A 12,261-nucleotide genomic window follows, 5' to 3' on the forward strand; every position below is an offset into this window, starting at 1 on the left:
GCAGCCTTCGAACGTGGCAGACACACAACCAGTTGGTCCACGAGACCCGATAGTTGTGCCGCAGTCTGCTTTCGTATAGTAAGCGGCAAGCCCAGTACTTGCACGAGAAGGTACCCACAGGGCAATGCAGAATCTGTGTTACTAGTTTTATTTGGAAGTCACACATCCTTTTTAGTATGAGTACCAAGATAAGCATGGTCCTCGATGAATTTTTAAAATGAGCACCAAAATTTTCTCTTGGTGAGTGGTTCCATCACACACCGAGATTGATCCTCAGTAAATGGAGTAAAACCCTTGTGCGTCACCTATCAATTCTAGGAATTAAACCAGGGTGGTTGGGTTGCACACCAGCATGCCTAACCATTGAGCCTCGTTGAAAAATGATTTTAAGCTTTATTCAGCGCCACTATCTGCACCGTCGAAAGCAAGACGATGAATGACCCAAAAATGTAAGCTACTAGTAAGGTCTAACACAAAACTACACAACCCACGCGTAGATCCGGCGACCCCTTCACCACTGACGACCGACGTCGTCGGCAAAGGGGAGCCGCCGGAGGGAAGGGCGGGAGGAAGGCTGCGGCTAGGGTTTCTAGTCGCCTCCCGAGAGGAAAAAACGACTCGACTATCACCTGTACCAGAAACTACCAAGATGCCCTCTCTGTCTCACTGCCAAAACCCGGAGGGATGCATTGTGGGCATACGATACGGACCATGCGGATGCAACGCGTGCGTGCCCATAATGTTTGCAGCAGGTATCCTACTACTCCGAGGCAGGCGAAGCATGTCGGCACGTGACCACTACTACGAGGCCGGGTGACCCAAAATGGAGGGACAGGAGGCCGCCTCACGTGGTCGAGGCGAGTAGATACTAGATCGGAAGCGCGCCTTGGCGCGAGGGTGCCGGTCCAAATGTTGTGGTCAACCAAGTAATGCTCATTCAGAAGGGATATCAAAATAAAGTAAAGATGAATCATTCACTTAAGTTTTTACTTTGTGAGAGACAATATGACGTTATTAGTCAATAATCTGATGCAAAAGAGTGTTTCTAAACATATGTACCTTCAACATTGATAAGATCATATGAGCAATGGTACCAAAAAAATCATTGGCAACTGGCAAGGAGAGGATCATTATGATAGAAGTCTATAAAAATGTTGAGCATTGCAACTTTCCAAAATACTACAACGAAAAGGTATATCATAAAGTATAAAAGCATGATATATCATTCTACATCGGTACATAAGTTCTATAAAGTATAGCCAAATAGTTCATACTCGCAAGTGTAAAAATAGGTGTTACAGCAGCTGGAAACAATGCTATAGAAACATCAATAACGGTACGGCCTTTGTCTTTGTTAGTCAATCAACAAACATGTATGGTATCTTGTAGATGATCATCACTGAGAACTCCTACTTCCTCTTTCCAAGTGAAAAAGGGCATGTTCTGAGGTGAAGCTAATGCATATAGTAGTGGCCAATACTTGACAGGAAAGGTTGATAGCGTCCTCAGGCTTCATTTTTCTGATGACACTAATAATGCAAGCTTTAGTGATACATGAGTAATTTCTCTTATAGTATGAAATAATATAACAATACAAGCTTCAGTTAATTCCTAATTTCCCAAGAAATGAAAGGAAGAGTGTAACTGCTTAAACAACAGTAGCACGATAACACAAATATGGAGTTAAATTTACATGTGCAGGTAGTACCTCTGCGTTTTTCACAATGCCAGTCAGTAACAGATTGTACATAACACATGTTCAGTTATGAAATACTCCCTCTGCAACAAATATAAGATCGTTTAGATCACTTACTTTAGTGAAAGCACTACCATAACAGATGTCTAAAGCATGGCATTGAATAGGCAAATAACACCATTTGAATGCACTATATGTTCAAAGAAAGGTGATGAGAAATCCGAGATACAACCGAAGATGGAAATATAAGAAAAAATTATTAGGACAAACCAGTTCAAATCACAACATGAAGCATTTTGTTCAGTTTGACATGAATATCAATAGCAGGAGAAAACAAAACCGAACCTTGGCCCCTGCCAAGGACTATTCTCTCATAACTCGTACAAAACATGAGTTGTGTATTCTTAGGAAGATATTAAAATTGCATCAAGTAGCAGGCACACTATTGTATATATTTTTCATAAAGGTAATGTGAATATAAGATAAAATGGTTCTTTCGAATATCACAAAATATGCTACAAACATGTATTCCACGATAGATCGAGTGGCCTGAAATTGCATGCAAAAATATAATGTAATAGTTCTATATGCATAAAGAACTTGCCATTCATTTGTCAGCCTGGACATTTGCCATAGTGAGCATAGGACTCACAAAGAAATTGCATTAGTTGAATATTAATTATTATATGTAGCCACATCTTATTTAAATCCAACCAAGATGAACAGAAATAAATCTCACCTTACTTTTGTCGAAAAGACTCTTATTTAACTGCTCATTCCTTGACATGGTGATCCGCTGAACATATCGCAAGTCGCTGCAACCACATAAGCCAAGCATTGACATGAGACAAAGAGAGCAATGAATTCTTTTATTCGGATGGTACATATTGCATCTAAACAACCTTGAGATGCATGCATGTTTGTAGCACACTATCAGCCCCATTTATGCTCTTCGTAATCCATCAGAGGTGCAACACACATGTTACTCGGCCAAATTTAACTAAATATATAGTCGTGGTATCTATTTGAAGTCTCACTACTGAGAATAAAAATAGACTCCATCTGTACCAGCTAACCAGCAAATAAGCAATCACTGATTCTTGTTGCACACAGAAACACATGATGAAGAAAAAAAATCATGTAGACCATTCTTCGTAGATGGTAATCCACAGGGATGCCATCCACCTCCCCATCTCATGCAATTGGGGGAGCACTCGGTGTCCAGAAATCCTGGAATTTCTACACATCAACATAGTGCGGCCGTTCTCCCTCTCCTCTCGTGATGACGCCATGGGAGGAGGGATCCATACCACCCTCTATAATTTGAGCAAACACATCTGACGAAACAATATAATTATAGTAACATGTATACCCACAACCTAAATTTTTGAAAACTCAGTGTTCTCACAACCTAAATTTGAACTGATTATAATTAGAAAGAAGATCCATCAACATATTAGTACAATAATAAAGGCAAAGGTGGGGTTGTGGGTGTAATGGGGCTACAGGCAGTAAAGGAATCTGAACCTTTTCCATGTCAACTCATCATCTTCCTCTTGCTCTCTTCTCACCAATTTAGCATTGCCAATTCTTCCCCTAATGCTCAGGAACAAACAATCAAGTTTAGCATCCCAAGCACAAAGAAAAAGTTACTAACATTCCCTCATGTATACTATTTGATATATATTTGACTGAGCAAAAAAGCAATTATAATCATGTGCCACCGTTGTAAAATTGTACAAGTATGCCTAATATAGAGGCTTATGGATCAGAAATGGGACCCTGCAAACGAGCATACAAGCCTATATCTATATAAGATGCACGCACATATACATATCTATATAAGATGCGCCAACAACAATTTGCGTACTACACACTCCTCTCTATACGTATGTGTGCAATACAAAGATAAGAAACAGATGACAGAACTTACCTGTCGATTCATGGAACAGGGAGGGCTAGTTGTAATAGCAAAGTGTTTTAGTTCACTCCATCCTTGATCCGGCAGCGGTGCAAGGCATCTGAGTTTCCATAAGTACGATCATCTCTGCAAAAGGAAAAGCTTCTTAGATAATCAAGCTCATCTCTGGAGAGAAATTAAAGCTTCTCCTAGAATCGCAGACGCTTCTTCAAGAATCAATAGCGTGTGCAGCATCAGAAGCTTGCCTTTGGTATAAAGAGGGGCCGTCGACCCAAAAAAAGTTGTCACAAGCAAGAGGAAGAATCCATTATCAATGGAGGGGACTGGGAAGAAGGAGAGAGTGAAGGTTGTGGCTGTCTGTGTGCTCCTTGCCGTCCTGTTGTCTGCCCAGCAGCTGCCGGTGGCTGACGCCGCGTCGGTGTTCTGCGAATGCTACGTCAGCTGCTACTCCGACTGCAGGCTCAGACGCCCCCTGCTGTTCTGCAAGCCGTTATGTAGATGCAAATAATATTAGCATGTTGACTGTAGAATTTTTAAAGCGAACAGAAAGGTATTTTATTCGAGTGGTTTATTCAATTCTTGGATCATCTGAGTAAACATATCTGACACCAATATTATAATATATATACCCACATTCTATCCTACCATGAGAATTTTGTTTACTGGTAATCTCGCATGATTATTTCAGTAAAATTTTGTGGCCACTACTACTCTACCTGGAACAGCTGGTGTGATATATGTAGATGGAGAGAGAGAGGGAGAGGGAGAGAGAGAGATATATGTCTGTCAAGGAAAGTTAGATTTTTGGGAGGCCTTCTATAACAAAGAAAACTCAAGTATATCTTCAGAACACTAAAAGGACAGCTCAGTAAGTGGACAAAGCTAATTGCTATCAACATGGTTAGATACTAATAACCTATTCAGAACCTCAACTTCTTGGAAGTCCTTGAGAATATGGGACTAAAAGTGTAATCAGTTACTGGCTTCAAACATATTTTACAGTAACAATAAATATCACGTAGCAGATGCAGAGTAAAAGCATGCTAGGAGGCAGGAAAGACTGAAAGAGTCGGTGCTGAATTATGATATAAGCAGAGTGAGTTGAGAATGAACTTCTTTCAATTAAAATAAAGCACAACCATATTATAGAGAGGGAGGTTGTGGTCGACGCCGGCACACAAATGGAACCGCCGTCGTTGGGGTTCGGCGTGGGCTCCTTCCTTCCTGGTCGTCGTCATCTTGGTCCTTGTGGATAGCGTCCATGGATTGGAAGTGGGGTGACTTGAGAATCCCCTCCCTTGAGATAGCTTGCTGTTTCCAGTTGAGATTCATCCATGGAGAAGAGAAGCTTCATGAGCACACACACACAAAAGTGCTCATGAGCAACAAAATTACAATTTCATATGTAGGAGTGGGTCAATTCAAGCCGTTAGCAAGCAGTCACATGGCCGATTAAAAAAAGATAGTTATGTCTAACAGAATCTGTATGGACCAACTATACTCAATCCACCAATCCAGGCCATGGTATATTTTGTTGGGGATCGTTGCAGAAATTAAAAAAATTCTACGCATCACCAAGATCAATCTATGGAGTTTACTAGCAACGAGAGGGGAGTGCATCTTCATACCGTTGAAGATCGCGAGACGGAAGCATTGCAAGAACGCGAATGAGGGAGTCGTACTCGTAGCGATTCAGATCGCGGTAGATTCCGATCCTAGCGCCGAACAATGGCACCTCCGCGTTCAACACACGTGCAGCCCGGTGACGTCTCCCGCACCTTGATCCGGCAAGGAGGAGGGAGAGGTTGAGGAAGAGGGCTCCAACAGCAGCACGACGGCGTGGTGGTGATGGAGTGGTAGTTCTCCGGCAAGGCTTCGCCAAGCTCACGCGGAGGAGGAGAGGTGTTGGGGAGGGGAGGGGCTGCGCCTTGGATGTGGTTCTGCAGCCCTCCCTCCACCCCTCTATTTATAGGGAGAAGGGGGAAGGGGGCCGGCCCCTCTAGATGAGATCTAGAGGGGGGGCGGCCATGGGGGAGGGGCTTGCCCCCCAAGCAAGGGGGCGCCCCCTTTAGGGTCCCCCCCCAACCCTAGGCGCATGGGCCCTAGGGGGATGGCGCCCAGCCCACTTAGGAGCTGGTTCCCTTCCACATACAGCCCATAGGGCCCTCCGGGGCAGGTGGACCCTCCCGGTGGACCCCCGGAACCCCTTCGGTGGCCCGGTACAATACCGGCATACCCCCGAACACTTCCAGTGACCGTATGATGACTTCCCATATATAAATCTTCACCTCCGGACCATTCCAGAACTCCTCATAACGTCCGGGATCTCATCCGGGACTCCAAACAACATTCGGTAATCACATACAAATCTTCCTTATAACCCTAGCGTCATCGAACCTTAAGTGTGTAGACCCTACGGGTTCGGGAATCATGCAGACATGACCGAGACCGCTCTCTAGCCAATAACCAATAGCGGGATCTGGATACCCATGTTGGTTCCCACACGTTCCACGATGATCTCATCGGATGAACCACGATGTCGAGGATTCAAGCAATCCCATATACAATTCCCTTTGTCAATCGGTATGTTACTTGCCCGAGATTCGATCGTCGGTATCCCAATACCTCGTTCAATCTCGTTACCGGCAAGTCACTTTACTCGTTCTGTAATTGTCGTGGAATTGTCACGGGAGAGTCGCTGGAACCGGCTCTCGGTGTCTAGCCCTAGAGATTGCTTCTTGTTACTTGTCGCTTCTCCCTCTTTGGGGAGCCCTGCCCCTCCTTATATAAGTTGAAGGGGCGGGTTACATGTGTAGTCCTACTAGGATTAGGACTAGTCTATCTCTAATACAAACCGGATACAAGTCCTGGTCTTAACTTCTTGTAAGGTAAATATTCCTCATGTCTTTCCTCTTAAACCGGCCCACCATTAACATAAACCGGCCTTCTGGGCCTTGGGCCTTGTCATCCGGCTGACCCGCCCGCCGGGTCACCAGTGAGTCATAATGACCAGGAGGGTTGCTTGTAAACCGCTAGGTCAGGGCGGGTGGCCAGTGAATCGCCAAGTGTCAGTCGGGTCTCAAGTAAACCGCCAAGTCCGGCCGGGTTACACTTCCGGCCGGGTCATACCGCGGGGTATATCCTCGACATTAGCCCCCAGTTTAATTTGGATTTATCAATGTTAAACTGATCTTGCAACATAAACACAAGAACAAATTTGACAGGTTGTGCTCCGGGTTAAATATTCTTGTAAGCCGGCACCTGATCATCTTTAAGTCCTTGACATTTTCTCCTGGAATATCCGGGTCAATAGGCCAGCTTCATAATCCATTTGCTGACATTGGCTCTTGTAAAGAAATATTATAAGAAATAATCCATTTGAGTCGGCCTTCAATGCTCTGACTTGACAAAAAATATTGGTCTTCAAATATTCAACTGATATTCAGCCGGCTTAAAGATGTTGATCTTGCCGATTTATGATTGCCAGAATTGTCGGGTTATAAATAAATGATGCAGGGTCATGATTGTTGCAGACACCGTGTTATCTGGTCTACTCCAAACTGAGAATTTGAAGATTTTGTCTCCCTTATATGCATATCACCTGTAGCCCCCAAGTCTTAAGAGGAAAACATAGTGATAACTTAAGACTTGCTTCAATATAAGTGTTGTAACTTTGAAGAAATCCGGGTTATTCATCTCAATCATTAGTCATAAACTGAATATTCCACATATGTAGCCCCCAAGTGCCGGGTTGTCATGCTTGCAGCAACCTGGGACTTGTAATTGCCTTATGCTCATAAAAACTTCAACCAGTGTAGCCCCCAAGGGTCGGTCATTATGCAATAATGAGCAGGGACTTTGTAAATATGATCATGTAAACTTGACCAGCAACGTGTAGCCCCCAAGGGCCGGGTCAGTAAGATATTACCGAGCTGGGACTTTGTATATTATTCATTGATAATAACATCATATGATGTAATCTCCACCATGGGGTTTGAACCCACGTCCACAAGGTTAAGAGCTTTGTACTCTACCAACTGAGTAGTGGATCTTTCAATATAATGGATTAAGGCTTGTGTACCTTGAATTTTTGACAGGAGCAATTGGTAGCCCCCAAGGACCGGCTCATTTAGAATGTGATGAGTCGGGTCTTCAATAAGTTGAGCAAAAAATGTCTTTACATTAGCCCCCAAGTGCCATGGTGCATGCTGACAGTGACATGGGACTTGCATATTTGATGTGATCTCAATTTAAATAATGTAGCCCCCAAGTGTCGGGTCGTAAGCCTGCAGCGACTCGGGACTATTCTTTCCATTGTAGAATAAATCATATCCATTGATAAAATAATAGCCATTGCGCCAAAGCGACTTTGAATACCTCATCTGCTGATAAGTCAATCCGGAGTTTAAATACCCGGCGGCTCTTGGCCGATGGCGATTTAATACGCCTCCATTGTAAGCCGGAATTTGTACAACCCGGCGGCTTATAGCCTTTGAGAAAATCAAGAATTGATAACCCTTTTGAGACACCAATTTCAATCTATGATGATGGGCTTGAATTTAATCATTTATGTAAGTCATAGCTCTGTAAATCCTGCAGAGTTTAAACAACATATGCCCTGGCGACTTAACGTCAAAAACCAGGGCGGGTAACCACCCAAATGTAGCCTTATCTTGCACATAATTAGATCACAAGATCCCTTGGCGGTTTACCGCAGGGCGGGTCATAATATCTCACATCTAACCATTGATGTGTAACAAGGAGTCACATATATTGAATTTTCACTGCCGGTTTATGTGACCTGTGCAGTAAGGGTGATAACCCAATCTTTAGAAATCAAGACTTCCAAATGTTTATGATTGTCATATGATGGCGACTTATCATCCAAAGTCAAACCGGGTTAAATAGCAACCACTCATATACACTTTAGATATGATCAAAAGAGCTTCAAATAAAATCCAAAAATTGTTTGCAAAAAGAGACTTCAAAAAATTTGAGGCTTCTGATTCGAATACGATCAGAAAACCGTCCCAAAGGGGTTAAGCTAAGATTCGAATACGATCATATAGCCCCCAGTGGCTTTGGCGTTGCCAATCAAGAGGGTGCCGACAGCTATGTTCTCTTTGGTTCGAATACGACCTATGTTTGAACAGGAAGCCCCCAAATGACCTTGAGAGTTGTTTAACGACGCTGATTCGAATATGATCCGCGTCGGTTCCCAAAAGGGGTTGAGCTATGATTCGAATACGATCAAGAAGCCCCCTAGTGAGCTCGGTAGTGTGCCGATCAAGAGGGTACCGACAGGTATGTTCTCTTTGGTTCGAATACGACCTATGTTTGAACAGGAAGCCCCCTAGTGATCATGAGAATATTTAACGACTCTGATTCGAATACGATCAGGGTCACACCTAAAGGGTTAAGCTAAATTCGAATACGATCAGCTCCCAATGGTCATTAAAGCAGGGTACCTATGTTTGGGTTGTGCTTTGTAACAAACTCTTTTTGGTCCCTTTAATTTTTCCTGAGAACTCGAACTTGCGAGAGATTAATTCTTTTTGAACCGGAAATTTTTAACCCGGATACTGAGAGCTTCAAAGCTTTGTGGGAGATAGCTTTCCCTTGAGCCGGATTTTAAACCGAAATCCTTCTTTTTAAGCCAGAAATTTTCTGACGCCCTGATATGTCATGCCAGAAATTATCCACCGCGGAATTTATGATCACGACGGTGAAGCTATCATCAATCACGGGCGGGTCGACCGTGGAAGCAGACAGATGAGACGGCCGCGGCATTGTAAACCGGTGCGGACGAGCAAGTTCTCTTCCGTGCTGTAGGCCGGCGCGGACGCATGAACCGGCCGCGAGGGTGGACGGGCGAGTCGTCCATGATGTTGTAAGGCGGTGCCGACGGGTGAGCCGGCCGGCACATTGATATAAACTGGACTGCGACACGCGTGTCCGTGAAGCCGCGTGGCGGCCGAACGTGCATCCACGGTACAACACCACCCCTTTTTCCTGTAGTAGTCCTCCTGCGTAAAAATATTACAAGCCAGAGTGATCGTTCTCGGATGAATTAATATGCTCGTAAAATACCGAGGAAAGATATCACCTGGTGTCTTTTTCAGACGAAATGATTGCGCAGCAATTTTACCAAATGATGGCCTTTACGTCCAAACATATAACCATGCCTCCATCCAGTTTTTTTGAATAAGTCGTACCCCCTTGGCGGGTTACAGAGACGGAGGTAGCAGCTCAACCCCTGCTTCGACGAGGGCGGTGCGAGGCCCAGACAGAGATTATGCAGGGGCGGCTCAGCAATGCAGGGTCACAGCAAAAGCGGAGAGCAGCGGCGGCTCAACGGGGGTGCTGGTCGGGTCACGCCCTCGGCGATCTTCAAGGAAAGGTCACCGGCGGAACAGAGCCCATTACACTGCAACGGCGGCTCTCCTGGGCGGAGGAACGACGCGCCGGCGAATCAACAACAACAGGGTGGCTCGTCGCGTGACAGGAGCGGCTCAACACAGCCACGGCGGTTCTTCCAAAGAGATGATTTGGAGACGAGGCGCGATGGCGATTTAAATGGGAGGCGACGGTGACCGCTGCAACATCCAGTTCAAGGGTAAACGAGGCGGCGCCGGTGACTCACGGCAACGGGGCGGCTCTCGCAGCAAGGGAGAGGCGCACGGCAGGGATCCGGCGGCGACTTAAAGTGAGGCCGGGGCGGCTCAATCCGGCGCAGCAGACGCGGGACCGGGCGATCAAGTGGCTCGAGGTGACGGTGGCTTGTCGCAAACCGAGGATGCTAGAGACCGGTCGTTCACGCGGCAGCACCGGACATGGACGCGACAATGCTGGAAGCCGGCCGTGGACGCGGAGATGAATTTGTTCTTTGGGGCGAGCACGTGAAGGACTTGAAGAAGCCTGTACGTATGTTGACTTGGTACTCTCATGTTTGACCAATTGGTGAGGTACGAGAGCAATTTTGACAGAGGCCGGCGGCTCACGGAGCCGCACGAAGTGTGTACACCGGCGACGGAGGCGAGGCAGCAGCTCGACTTCACTGCGAGATGTAGGCAGGCGGCCCGGCGACTCGGCAGTGTGGCCGGCTCAAAGCACGGTGGGTTAGGCAACGTCGGACGGGGCGGGCTACGACACTGACCAGGCCGCGGAGGTGAGATCGAGGCGGTTCATAGGCGGAGTCCAGCGGCTCTACGTCCAGGGATTGAGGGATTCTGCCCCATCCAAACCCCTTTTTCTTCCTTTTTAAGCACTTGAAGTCGTATCCGATCGGAGGGAGACAATACTAGATCTGATTGCTTTTAGCTTTGGTCAACTTGCAGTTGGAACGATGATCAGCTTTGGTTTCTGGACAAGCATGGCGGTTCACCACCGTAGTTGAGATGGACAGCAGCTCACAGGCGCAGTCGGGGCCCTCGGTCAGCGGCAGCTCATCACGACAGTGGGAGCGGCGACTCGCAGGTGAGGCCGTGGCGCTTGCCGGCTCACAGCAGCAATTGGTCAACGGCCGTCGGCGGTAGATCATGTTAGAAGTAAATGCATCAGGCGGTTGGTAAGGCCGCGGGGACGACGGCTTCAAATCCAAAGCCAGACGAGGCGGCACCGGCGACTGACGGCGATGGGGTGTTTCAAACAGGACGGCCTCGTGGCAGAGACAAGGCCGCGACAGGACAGCGGCGGCGCGGCGGTTCAACGAAGTGAATCGCAGGAGGAATCCGAGCTTGTGGCTTTCTTTTCCTTTTGACTATTTCTTTGACCCAGTTTGTACTAGGAGTCCGCTCACTGATTGATAGAACCCGGCGGATCCACCTCGGAAACTTTCTGTTATCGAAACTGCTACTCGACAGATTGCAGGATTCAGCGTACAAACGGACAAATTGCAGGATTTGGCGTACAAACGGAATCAATCGCCCATCGGTTTCGGCGGCTCGCCTTGCACCGGTGACGTACTGAGCATCAAACCCTTCGCACCAGCTCTTTCATCCCCCACATACGAAATTCTTGATCCCTAAAACAGATCCCTCCAAGAACTCAACACCACCGTGCGCAGGCCTCACGGTGGGCGCCAACTATCGTGGAATTGTCACGGGAGAGTCGTCGAGAACCGGCTCTCGGTGTCTAGCCCTAGAGATTGCTTCTTGTTACTTGTCGCTTCTCCCTCTTTGGGGATCCCTGCCCCTCCTTATATAAGTTGAAGGGGCGGGTTACATGTGGAGTCCTACTAGGATTAGGACTAGTCTATCTCTAATACAAACCGGATACAAGTCCTGGTCTTAACTTCTTGTAAGGTAAATATTCCTCATGTCTTTCCTCTTAAACCGGCCCACCATTAACATAAACCGGCCTTCTGGGCCTTGGGCCTTGTCATCCGGCTGACCCGCCCGCCGGGTCACCAGTGAGTCATAATGACCAGGCGGGTTGCTTGTAAACCGCCAGGTCAGGGCGGGTGGCCAGTGAATCGCCAAGTGTCAGTCGGGTCTCAAGTAAACCGCCAAGTCCGGCCGGGCTACGCTTCCGGCCGGGTCATACAGGGGGGTATATCCCCGACAGTAATGCATGATCCCGTGACTAACTACTTAGTCACATATTGAGCTCATTATGATGATGCATTGCCGAGTGGGCCCAGAGA

The 12,261-nt window shown here is 46.7% G+C and overlaps 1 long non-coding RNA gene across 3 annotated transcripts; it reads right to left on the reverse strand.

The window, feature by feature from the left end:
• Positions 1–1,494: 1,494 nt before the first annotated feature.
• Positions 1,495–3,721, reverse strand: LOC123141531 (uncharacterized). 3 transcript variants are annotated; one of them, XR_006470348.1, is made up of 4 exons: positions 3,630–3,721; positions 3,224–3,292; positions 2,436–2,511; positions 1,495–1,520 (listed from the first exon to the last, which is right to left on the reverse strand). It is a non-coding gene; the product is annotated as an uncharacterized lncRNA (long non-coding RNA). The 3 variants fall into 3 exon arrangements; XR_006470346.1 differs by lacking the exon at positions 1,495–1,520 and adding an exon at positions 1,722–1,779 and having other exon boundaries at positions 2,441–2,511; XR_006470347.1 differs by lacking the exon at positions 1,495–1,520 and adding an exon at positions 1,737–1,779.
• Positions 3,722–12,261: the final 8,540 nt, after the last annotated feature.

The sequence above is a fragment of the Triticum aestivum genome, chromosome 6D (assembly GCF_018294505.1).
Source record: "Triticum aestivum cultivar Chinese Spring chromosome 6D, IWGSC CS RefSeq v2.1, whole genome shotgun sequence".
Classification (NCBI taxonomy): Eukaryota; Viridiplantae; Streptophyta; class Magnoliopsida; order Poales; family Poaceae; genus Triticum; species Triticum aestivum.